We start from the raw sequence: 11916 nt of genomic DNA, 5'->3' as shown, positions 1-11916 counted from the left end.
GCCTAGGCAATATGTTGAACCCCTAGAGAGATGATAATTCCAAGGGGAGAGGATGTGGAGGAGAAAAAGCTCTTTCGTAGAGGAGAAGACCAACTAATAAAGGTAGAATAGATGATAGATACAGAAAATCATCATCTTGGAACCACCATAATAATAATTGATTCAGGCTGAAATGATCAATGGACCGTTGAGGATGTTCATATGGTTTCAAAGTATCACCCCCACAGATTACTCACTAAAGAGAAAAGGCTACCTTCACATCAGAGAGATTGATCAAACGGGGGATGGTAGGGTCTGACATATGCCCCGGTGTGAGGCACAGAGAGGGACACAGAGATAATATTCTAGTAAAAGTGTGTAATTTGCCTCTCTTCACGACGAAACAATCAGGCAAATCCAAACTGAGAGACCTGCAAGACAACTGCCAGTCTTCAAAAATGTCAGTTTCTTGAAAGATTAAGAAAAAGGCTAATGAACTGCTCTAGATTAAAGGAAGCCAAACACGTGACACTAAAAGCAATGTGTGATCCTAAATTAGACCCTGAATAAAAACCAAACAAACAAAACCAGCTACTGAGGAGTTATTGGGACAATCGGGGAAATTTGAATAGAGAGTAGATTATCATTGCAACAATGTAAAATTTTCTGAGGGGGCCCTGGGTGCAGTGGCTCACGCCTGTAATCCTAGCATTCTGGGAGGTCGAGGGGGGCGGATCACTTGAGGTCAGGAGTTCCACACCAGCCTAGCCAATATGGTGAAACTCCATCTCTAGTAAAAATACAGAAAATTAGCTGGGCATGGTGGTGGGTGCCTGTCATCCCAGCTACTGGGGAGGCTGAAGCAGGAGAATCACTTGAACCCAGGAAGTGGACGTTGCAGTGAGCCAAGATTGTGCCATTGCACTCCAACCTGAGTGACAGGGTGAGACTCCTTCTAAAAAATAAAAAAATCCTAAAGTTAGTGTACCTTGGTTATGCAGAAATGGCCTTGATTTTAGGAGACGCATGCTGAAGTATTTAGAAGTGAAATAACATGTATCTGCAACTAACCCTCAAATGGTCCAGAAAAAAGAAAAAACAAATATGAAAAAATGTTAACAATCGAGGTGGAACGTATGTGTGTTCATTGCACTATTCTTGAAAATTTCCACTGAGTTTTAAGTATTTTTGAAATAAAAGAAATAGGCCCGCACAAACTCTGTGATGCTCCACAGTACACAATACCAAGTTGCTGCTTGAATCAAATATCAGATTTGCCCTCTGTGTGAAAGGTATTTGAAGTTGATAAGAGATAAGACACATGTCCCCAAGAGACTCATAATGTAAGACTTGGACAAATATCTGCTGAATGAGGCCAAATATGGTCAATGTCATAAGCAAAGTAGTATAACCTAGAAGCGGAAATAAAGTGAGCTTAGGAGTCCAAAGAGCTGAATTTGTGTCTCAGCTCTGCCAACTCTGTGGTCTTAGGCAAGCATTAACCTCTCTCTGCCTCAGTTTCCACATCTGTGAAATAGAACTAACTTAATATCTACTCAGAGGATTGTAGTGGATATTAAATAATGTATCCAGGCCGGGTGCCACGGCTCACTCCTGTAATCCTAGCAGTTTGGAAGACCGAGGCAGTGGATCGCTTGAGCCCAGGAGTTTGAGACAAGCCTAGGCAATATGTTGAACCCCATCTCTACAAAAAATACAAAAATTAACCGGGCACGGGTGGCCTGTGCCTGTAGTCCCAGCTACTTGGGAGGCTGAGCTGGGATGATCACTTGAGCCCAGGGAGGTCAAGGGTGCTGTGAGCTGTGATTGCACCACTGCACTATAGCCTGGCCGACAGAGGGAGGCACCATCTCCAAAAATAAATAATGTATCCACAGCACATAATTTACCTGGCATATGGAGAATGCTCATCAGTAAATAACATGTGAAAATAAAGGAGTTGGTTGGGCGCAGTGGCTCACGCCTGTAATCCCAGCACTTTGGGAGGCCAAGGTGGGCAGAACACGAGGCCAAGAGGTCGAGACCATTCTGGTCAACACGGTGAAACCCCATCTCTACTAAAAATACAAAAATTAGCTGGGCGTGGTGGCAGGCACCTGTAGTCCCAGCTGCTCGGGAGGCTGAGGCAGGAGAATCGCTTGAACCCGGGAGACAGTGGTTGCACTGAGCCAAGATCATGTCAGTGCACTCTAGCCTGACAACAGAGTGAGACTCCGTCTCAAAAATAAATTAATTAATTAAATAAAAAAAGAAAAGAAAAGAAAAGAAAGGAGTGTAGACCACATGCGGTGGTTCACACCTATAATCCTAGTGCTTTAGGAGGCTCAGGCGGGTGGATCACCTGAGATAAGTTCGAGACCAGCCTGGCCAATATGGTGAAAACCCATCTCTACTAAAAATACAAAAATTAGCCGGGTGTGGGGGCACATGCCTGTAGTCCCAGCTACTCAGGAGACTGAGGCAGGAGAATTGCTTGAACCTGGGAGGTGGAGGTTGCAGTGAGCTGAGATTGCCCCACTTCACTCTAGCCTGGGCTACAGAACGAAACTCCCTCTCAAACAAAACAGAACAAAACAAAAAGAAGAAAGAAAAGAAAGGAGTTTAAAAGCTATACAGGCAAAACTCACATTTTTCATATACATATGAATATTAGAGCCACAACTTCAGCCTATGCTGTAAGGCCAGGAGTAGAAGTGTAGGCTGAGCAACATAGTGAGACCCCATCTCTAAAAACATCATTTTTAATTAGCTGAGGGTTATGGTGGCCTTCTGTAGTCCTGACTACTGAGCAGGCAGAGGTGGGAGGATGGATGGCTTGAGCCTGGGAGGCTAAGGCTAGAGTGAACTATGATCATACACTGTACCCCAGCCTGAGTGACAGACCAAGACCCTTATCTGTTAAGAAAAAAGTTTTTAATGGAAATTTCACAACATTCTGTTATCTGAAGGTTTTCTTCTGAAAGGACCCAATACCACCAGTCCCAGGTAATCCAGAAAGACCTGAAGCAAGAAGGTGATGAGAAGACCATGAAGGAAGTCAGCTGCTGCAGGAAGGATCCGTCCTTTGCTTCCCGTCCCTCTAGTCCTGTCCAGTTAGCTGGGTCTAGATTCACACTTAATGTCCTTATCAAGACTGGCCTTCATTGGCCAGGCGCAGTGGCTCACGCCTGTAATCACACTTTGGGAGGCTGAGGCGGGTGGATCACCTGAGCTCAGGAGTTTGAGACCAGCCTGGCCAACATGGTGAAACCCTGTCTCTACTAAAAATACAAAAAAAAAAAAAAAAAATTAGCTGGCATGGTGGCAAGCATCTCAGCTTGCCAGCTTGCCAGTAATCCCAGCTACTCAAGAAGTTGAGTCAGGAGAATCGCTTGAACCCAGGAGGTGGCAATTGCCCTGAGCAGAGATCGTGCCATTGCACCATTGCACTCCAGTCTGGGAAACAAGAATGAAACTCTGTCTCAAAAAAAAAAAAAAAGAGAGAGAGAAAAAAAAAAGACTGGCCTTCACCACCTCAGAACTACAGCCAAATAATGCACTGGTTCTCACATTCTCATTCCCCACTCACACTGCGATCTAAACTCTTGGGAAGTGTGGAAAGGGCTTTCTCGGTCCAAATCCTGATACAAATACCATGGCATTCTCCTGTCAAATCAATAGAATCAGAGTTTTAGAGCTAGGAAGGGACTCTCAATGCCTTCCTTTAAGGAATGTTTGCTAAGCGCCTTTCGTGTCCAGGGCATGATGACAGTGCTCAGAGCTGCCATCCAGGGAGACACCCACAGCGTCCGAGTGCAGAGTCCCAGGGAGATGCCGTCCCCAAGGGAGCAGGCTCCCAGCACAGGTCACCCACTGAGCCAAGGTAACCTTCTGGTCTTCCCCTGTGGCCTTGTTCAGATAAAATTCTTGGAAGGTTAGTATAGTTTTACTCTCAGAGATTGAAAAACCAGCTGGGAACAGAAGCTCTTCTGTAAAGATTTCATAGCTCAGTTACCATGAGTGTAGGATATGATAAGATTCTAAAGCCAGCTGTGTAATTCAATTCCATTTCTTTAAAGAAAAAGGGCTGGTCTGGCATAGTGGCTCATGCCTGTAATGCCAGCACCTTAGGAAGTTGAGGCAGGAAGATCACTTGAGGCCAGGAGTTGAAGATCTGCTTGAAAAACATAGCAAGACCCCCATCTTTATAAAAAATAAAAAATTAGCTGAGCATGGTGGCACACGCCTGTGTTCCCAGCTACTCAGGAGGTGCTGGGAGGATTGCTTGAGACAGGGAGGTTGAGGCTACGGTGAGCTGAGATGGTGCCACTGCACTCCAGCCTGGGTGACACAGTGAGACACTATCTCAAAACAAAAACAAAACAAAATCAAAAGACAACCCAAATGGCCAACATCTACAGGACATTAAATGAACTATAATACATCCATATTCTGGGTTGTGGTATAGCCAAGGGTTCTGATAATACTTGATGATCCTGAAGAAAGGCTCAGTGAAAAAAGAAAAAGGAGGGAACAAAAGTGTATGTACAGTGTAATCCCAATTGTGTGTGTGTGTGTGTGTGCGCGCGTTGTAATTTTACTTTAAGAAGCAAGGGAGCAATAAACATAAACATCAAGTTGGGTACAGTGGTACACACCTGTATCCCCAGCTACTTGGGAGGCTGAGGCGGGAGGATCACTTGAGCCCAGAAGTTCCAGGCTGTAGTGCACGCTGATCCTGCCTGTGAATGGCCACTGCACTCCAGCCCAGGCAACATAGTGAGACCTCGTCTCTAAAAACAACAATCTCAGTGTATACCTCCAATGGGGAGGCAGACAGAGGGATTGGGAAGAAGAGGCACACATGAGCAGATGTAGGCATTAGTAATGGCTAGTTTTGGAGCTGACGGTAGATTAATTATATTGTATATTAAATAAATAAATGCTGCATGTACATATGTATACATGACTGCATAGAAAAAATTGGGAAAATTTTACCAAAATTTCTAGATATCTGATTTTAATTTTCTTCATACTTTTCTGTATTTTCCAACATTTCTAAGATTTGGGGATGCATTTCTTTTATAATTGAAAAAGTGAGGCTCACTTGCATAAGATGGGGAAGTACCTAGATGTATGAGAAGGACAGTGCTATCCCATGGGGAATTTCCACCAGAAATTGAGAAATGCTCCTGGAATCACGAGCCTGGACTTTGTGCTGGGCCTTCTGAATGTGCACCTCACTCTTTGCCACAAGGGGGAGCAAGGAGACAAGGTAAAAGAGAAGCCAGACCTGTGGGGGCGGGGGAGGGGCGGGGGGGGCGGGGGAGGGGCGGGGGGGGCGGGGGAGGGGCGGGGGGGGCGGGGGAGGGGCGGGGGAGGGGCGGGGGAGGGGCGGGTGGGGTGGCGGGGGTCGGGGGAGGGGCGGGGGTTGTGTGTGGAGGCGCCAAGGTGACAACCACCCGTCCCACTCCCCCCGGGTCCCCAGAGCCTCACCCAAGAGCTTCATGAGGTTATGAACACAGCTATGAATTAGGATCAAAGCTGTGTCTGAGGACTTTCTACCAAAGAATCTAATTTGTTTTGTTTTTAGATCTTTTTCTCTTTTTTTGAGATGGGGTGTCACTCTGTTGCCTAGGCTGGAGTGCAGCAGTGCCATCTTGGCTCACTGCAGCTTCAACCTCCCAGAATCAAGCGATCTTCCCGCCTCACCCGAGTGGCTGGGACTATAGGTGTGAACCACCACGCCAGGCTAATTTTTCTATTTTTTATAGAAATGCGGTCTCAATATGTTACTCAGACTGGTCTTAAACTACTGAGCTCAAGCAGTCCTCCTGCCTTGTCCTCCCAAAGTGCCGGAATTAGAGTGCCTGGCCGCAAGTCTAATTTGAATGTCAGAAGGGCAGCAAGTAATTACTAAGTCGTTTTATGGAGAAACTAATGTTGTCACTGTACCACACACAGCTACGTTACAGCCCTGATGACGCCACCTACAAGTCATTAGGCTCAGTCACTTCCTAGTGAAGCTCTAGCCTCCCATTTAATCACAGACAGTTTGACTAAGAAGGAGGTGACATACACCCAGAGTCGTAATTGGAAAATAGCCCAGGCAGTGTTCCTTGTGATTTTATGTTGTTTCCATCAACTTGGTGTTTGGAAATAGACGTCAGTTAGTGAGTGTAGTGGGCACAGAGGAAAGAATGAGCTTTGAAACAAGAATTCTTATGTTCAGATCCCAGGTCTGCAGCCCCCTGGTTGTGTACCTGTGGCAGGTTACTGGTCCCTCCCAGTCTCGGTGTCTTCATTTTTAACATGGAGATGCCCAAAGGGAAACTCCTGGCTGGGTAAGGCCCCCCCTAGAGGGAGGCTTCAACTGCAGGCAGCTTTCTTTGGCCAAAGTCCTGGGAAGGCCTGGACAACACTCAAGGTAGGAGCCTGGGACAGAGGGGCCAAGATCACACCGTTGAGCCAGATACACCTCAACACCTAGAAAGACTGGGTTTCCTAATGCAACAGAATTCACAACTTACATCTAAGGAAAAGAATCAGACGTAGCTGTGCGCTGTGGCTCATGCCTGTAATCCCAACACTTTGGGAGGCCAAGGTGAGAGGATTGCTTGAGCCCAAGAGTTCAAGACCAGCCTGGGCAACATAGCAAGACCCCATCTCTACAAAAAATACAAAAATTAGCTGTTGTGGTGGCATGCGCCTGTAGTCCCAGCTACTCGGGGAGCTGAGCCCAGGAGTTTGAGGCTACCAGTGAGCTGTGCTTGCACCACTGCACTCCAGCCCGGGTGGCAAAATGAGACCCTGTCCCTAAAAATAAAGAATTGAAGAGTGATACCCAGTTTGGTCTGCATCTTAGGGCCCAGATCCAAAGATGGCAGACCCCCCACCCATGTTTTGTGTCCCATGAACATGTCAGCCACAGCATGGCACAGAGGAAGGAAAGCGGGATAGTGCCCAGGAACAAGGCAGGGAGGGTGAGGCACGTAGGACCTAGGAAGGCACAAATGGACACAACTTAATGATTTTTTTTTTCTTTTTTGAGACAGAGTCTTGCTTTGTTCCCCAGGCTGGAGGGCAGTGGCGTGATCTTGGTTCACTGCAACCTCCTCCTCCCAGGTTCAAGTGATTCTTCTGCCTCAGCCTCCTGAGTAGCGGGGATTACAGGTGCGCACCACCATGCCTGGCTAATTTTTGTATTTTTAGTAGAGACGGGGTTTCGCCATGTTGGCCAGTCTGGTCTCGAACTCCTGATCTCAAGTGATCTGCCCGCCTCGGACTCGCAAAGTGTTGGATTACAGGTGTGAGCCACCTTGCCCGGCCAACCTGACTTTATTTTAAAACAAAACAATGGCAGAGCCTATCTTTGAGGAAGGAGAGTCCAGGAAGCCTGGTGCTACTCCCAGCCAGATGCCTGATGTGGAATCAGGACAACTCCAAGGCTGTTGCTGTGGAAAGGGAGGTTCCCTGCACCAGCACATTGCACAGCTCCAAAGGCATGGGCCATGTGCATGGAACACGGTCCAAAGGTGCCTCCTGGAGCTGAGCAACTTGGGGGCCATGGCAGATGCCAGCCCAATCTCCCAGAACACTGGTGTGTAAAAGGCCCTCAAGACCAGAAGGAACTGAGGCTGAGCATGACATGACCTGCCACAGGCCACACGGTCTGCAAAAGTGGCTGGCACCAGTCACCCTGGCATCCCCCCTGTGCTGTCCCTGGGTGCTGCCCTTCACTCCCCAGCCTTGTGGAGGGCTGGCCTTACCTTCTGACCTCAGGGAACCAAATGGCAACGTTTCTGTCATCTCTGTGATCACATCCTGTGGTTGTCTGCCTGCCCCATCAACATGCCCCTTCTCATCTTTTATTTTATGGAACATTTCCTGTGAGATTCTGCCAAAGACCTGCTTGCTTCCGTTACTTTGATTTTATTTTAAGGAAAGCAAAATTTATGGAAATCAAACTGGTTTTGACACAGGAGGCATAACAAATAAAACTTTCCGTTCCTGGGTGAGTATAAACAATCGGACACCCAGCCTTTGACGTGAACCACAGCAGCTGTCGTGCAGGAGGACACAGGTGGCAGGTCTCAAACACAAGTCTGCAATTTTTATCCAAAGAGTGGAATTAGTGTGGAAACTGGAACCTCTGGAAATTTCTTTTTGAGAAATTTCATTTGCTCTAAGCTTAGTCAGTATTACTCGATTTTAGTGTCCCCATGGGCCAGGTGCTCACTACAAAACTGGAAGCGTCAGCCTGAGATTTTCAGTTAACCCATAATCCTTGCCAGGGGGCATCAATATGGCAGCGCCTTGGCCAGAACTTTGCACGACGGCTTCCTTTGTTCTGTGGCTAAAGAAGTGCCTTGCAGTGCCGCTTTTCAAAAGACAGCCATGGCTCCAGGTGCCACTCAGGAAGGCTTGTGGAGTGGGTTCTGCGAGGTCGTCGCTGCTGTGGCCTGTGCATGAAGCTTGTGGCCTGGCCTAAAAGCAGAGAGGACGCCCTTTAAACAGAAACATTTTTAAAGTTTTCCTCTCCCCACTTACTTCTCCCTGCCATCCTCTCCCCACTGCCCCATCACCTCTAATCCCCAAATAATGGAGATGCAGGCTCCTGGCAGTAGACGCTGCCACAGGGGCATTTCACTTCAGTTGTTAGCATTCTTGCTGAGGGACAGTGTGCTGATTAGTAGCAGGCAAGCAGCCTTGGGAAATCTGAAAATATACCGAAAGTCATTTTCCAGAAACTACTTCACATACCTACTTTCCTCCAAAATTGCTCTGGCTTTTTAGAGACCGAAATCCCAGTCTTATTGCAAAACGAGGCCTCAGATTAACAGATATTTTTCTTTGATGAGTTGTATTGAACACATATCCATTGACAGCCTGCCAAGGTAGGGCCATGGTAGATGCTAGGCACTAAAGTCTATGGAAGATGGAAAGTTCTGGCCTGGAAAATGGATGAGAGGCATTTGTTTAGAGGGTTTTTTGTTGTGTTTTTTGTTTGTTTGTTTGTTTGTTTGTTTTAAGATGGAGTCTTGCTCTATCGCCCAGGCCGGAGTGCAGTAGTCCAGTCTTGGCTCATTGCAGACTCTTCCTCCTGGGTTCAAGCAATTCTTCTGCCTCAGCCTCCCGAGTAGCTGGGATTACAGGTGTGTGCCACCACGCCCAGCTAATTTTTGTATTTTAGTAGGGATGCAGTTTCACCCATGTTGGCCAGGCTGGACTCGAACTCCTGACCTCAAGTGATCCACCCTCCTCAGCCTCCCAAAGTGCTGGGATTACACGCATGAGCCACCGCGCCCCGCTCGAGTTTATGGTCTAGTTGCAGAGACATAGAAGTAGGTGATTACAGTGGGGTTTTAGAAGCGCTGTGACGAACTGGTGTATGCACAGAGCAGGGCAGACAGCGGAGGGGAGGCCCAGCTAGTGATGGAGTCAGACCCGGCCCCAAAGCCCACATTCTCTCAGTGCTGAGACAGAGACAGAGACGGACAGACATAGACAGACAGGGGGTCGCTTTTCAGCATTGTTCAGCCCCTGTTGGTGACCCTCTGGCATCTGGTGCCTGCACCCGCTCCTCTCCTCTGTCTCTCACAGGCAAAACGGAGAGCATGGTTCCTGAAAGACACAGTGGCTACTCTTATATCTCCACAGTAGATATCCTGCAAACGGTTGATTGTGCGGACAGCTTTTCTCAAGGCACCCTGTTATCCTGCTCCCTCAACCTGATTTTCATCCTGAATTCTCTGTCTCTAGGCCCACCTCTACCCACCCAGTGCACCAAATCGGAGAGGGCAGGATCATCCCAACTCCCCACTCCCACATCCAGTGATGCAGCTTGAACTTCAGACTCCCATCCTTTGCTTGGTTCCCATTGTCACTGTGCACTGCCTCAAATTGGACCCTTCATTGTCATCGGGGCAATGATAACTGAGTCCTAAGTGGCCCCCAGCCTCCCCTCTCTCCCATTGCAACCTAAGCACCACACTGCCACCAGCATTGTGCCCTGAAAGCAAATTAGATAACACCAGTGTCTTTCTTTCTCTTTCTTTCTTTCTCTCTTTCTCTTTCTTTCTCTCTTTCTCTTTCTCCTTCTTTCCTTCTCTTTCTTTCTTCCTTTCTTTCTCTCACTTTGTTTCTCTTTTTCCCTTTCTTTCTCCTTCCTTTCTCTCTCCTTCCTTCCTTTCTTTATTCTTCCTTTATTTTTTCCTTCCTTCCTCCCTTTCTTTCTTTCTTTTTTCCTTCCTTCCTTCCTTTCTCTCACTTTCTTTCTTCTTTCTTTCTCTCTTTCTCCTTCCTTTCTCTCTCTTCTTTCCTTTCATTTTTCTTCCTTTCATTTTTTTCCTTCTTTTCTTCCTTTCACCCTTCCTTCCTTCTTTCCTCTCTCTCCTTCCTTCCTTTTTTCCTCTCTCTCCTTCCTTCCTTTTCTTTCTTTCTTTCTTTCTTTCTTTCTTTCTTTCTTTTTCTTTCTTTCTTCCCTTTCTTCCTTCTTTCTCCTCTCTCTTCTCTTCTCCTTCCTTCCTTCCTTCCTTCTTTTTGGTGGGAGGACAGGGTCTCGCTTTGTCACCCAGGCTTGAGTGCAGCGATATGATCATGCAGCCTTGAACTCCTAGGCTCAAGCGATCCTCTTACCTCAGCCTCCTGAACAGCTAGGACTACAGACACGTGCCACCACACCAGGGTAATTTTTGTATTTTTCGTAGAGATGGAGTCTTGTTATGTTGCCCAGGCTGGTCTTGAACTCCTGGTTTCAAGTGATCCTCCCACCTCAGCCTCCCAAGTAACAGAGACTCCAGGCACATGCTGGCATGCCCAGCTGATGTTTTTTATTTTTTGTGGAGACAAGGTCTTGCTTTGTTGTTCGGGCTCCCTGCCTCAAGTGCTCCCTGCTCCCTGGCCTCAAGTGGTCCTCTTGCCTTATCCTCCTCACGAAGTGCTGGGTACAAGCATGAGCCACTGCACCCAGCTGACCATGCCATTCTCAGTCTGAAATATCTCCAATGACTTTATATCGTGCAGAGAATAGAATCTGATTTTCTTAGCACAGCATATCAGGGTCTGCATCTTGCTTCATCTCGTCCTTCCATCATCTGCCGCAGCCACAGAATCTCTCACTAGCACCTGAGTGCACCTCCTCGCCCTCGCACACACCTCACCCTCTGAGCCCAGGTGAGGACATCTCCAACTTCCCAACCTAGGAAGCTCCTATGCAACCACAAAATTCAGCTCAAATATTACCTCATCTGTAAACACATTCCTTTATTTCTCTAGAAAGTCTCAATCATGCCTTCCTCTGCATTTATATCTTTATAAGTCCTCCACCCTTACATTATACCTTTATTTTAGTGCTTGACATAATATATTGAAATCAATTATAATATATTGAAATCATCCATACATGTATGTCTTCTGTCTGGACCTCACACTTGCTGTCTCTCTCACCCAGGCCCAGTCATCCATACATACAAGTTTTCTGTCTGAATCTTTCTCTCTCTGGATCTCTCTCTCTCTCTTTAGAGAGAGAGAGAATATGTATATAGAGAGAGGGTGGAGTGCAGAATATATATATATATAGAGAGAGAGGGTGGAGTGTAGTGGTGCAATTATAGCTCACTGCACCTCACTGCAGCCTCAATCTTCTGGGCTTAAATGATCCTCCCACCTCAGCTTCCTGAGTCGCTGAAACTACAGGTGAACACCACTATGCCTGGCTAATTTTTTTGTGGGGGGATGGAGTCTCACTCTGTCGCCGAGGCTGGAGTGCAGTGGCACCGTGTTGGCTCACCACAACCTCCATCTCCTGGGTTCAAACAATTCTCCTGCCTCAGCCTCCCGAGTAGCTGGGATTACAGGCGCCCACCACCACGCCTGGCTAGTTTTTATATTTTTGGTAGAGACGGGGTTTCACTGTATTGGCCAGGCTGGTCTCGA

The sequence above is a fragment of the Macaca mulatta genome, chromosome 8 (assembly GCF_049350105.2).
Source record: "Macaca mulatta isolate MMU2019108-1 chromosome 8, T2T-MMU8v2.0, whole genome shotgun sequence".
NCBI lineage: Eukaryota > Metazoa > Chordata > Mammalia > Primates > Cercopithecidae > Macaca > Macaca mulatta.
The sequence above is the reverse complement of the archived record's forward strand: the minus strand, read 5'-3'. Positions refer to the sequence as shown.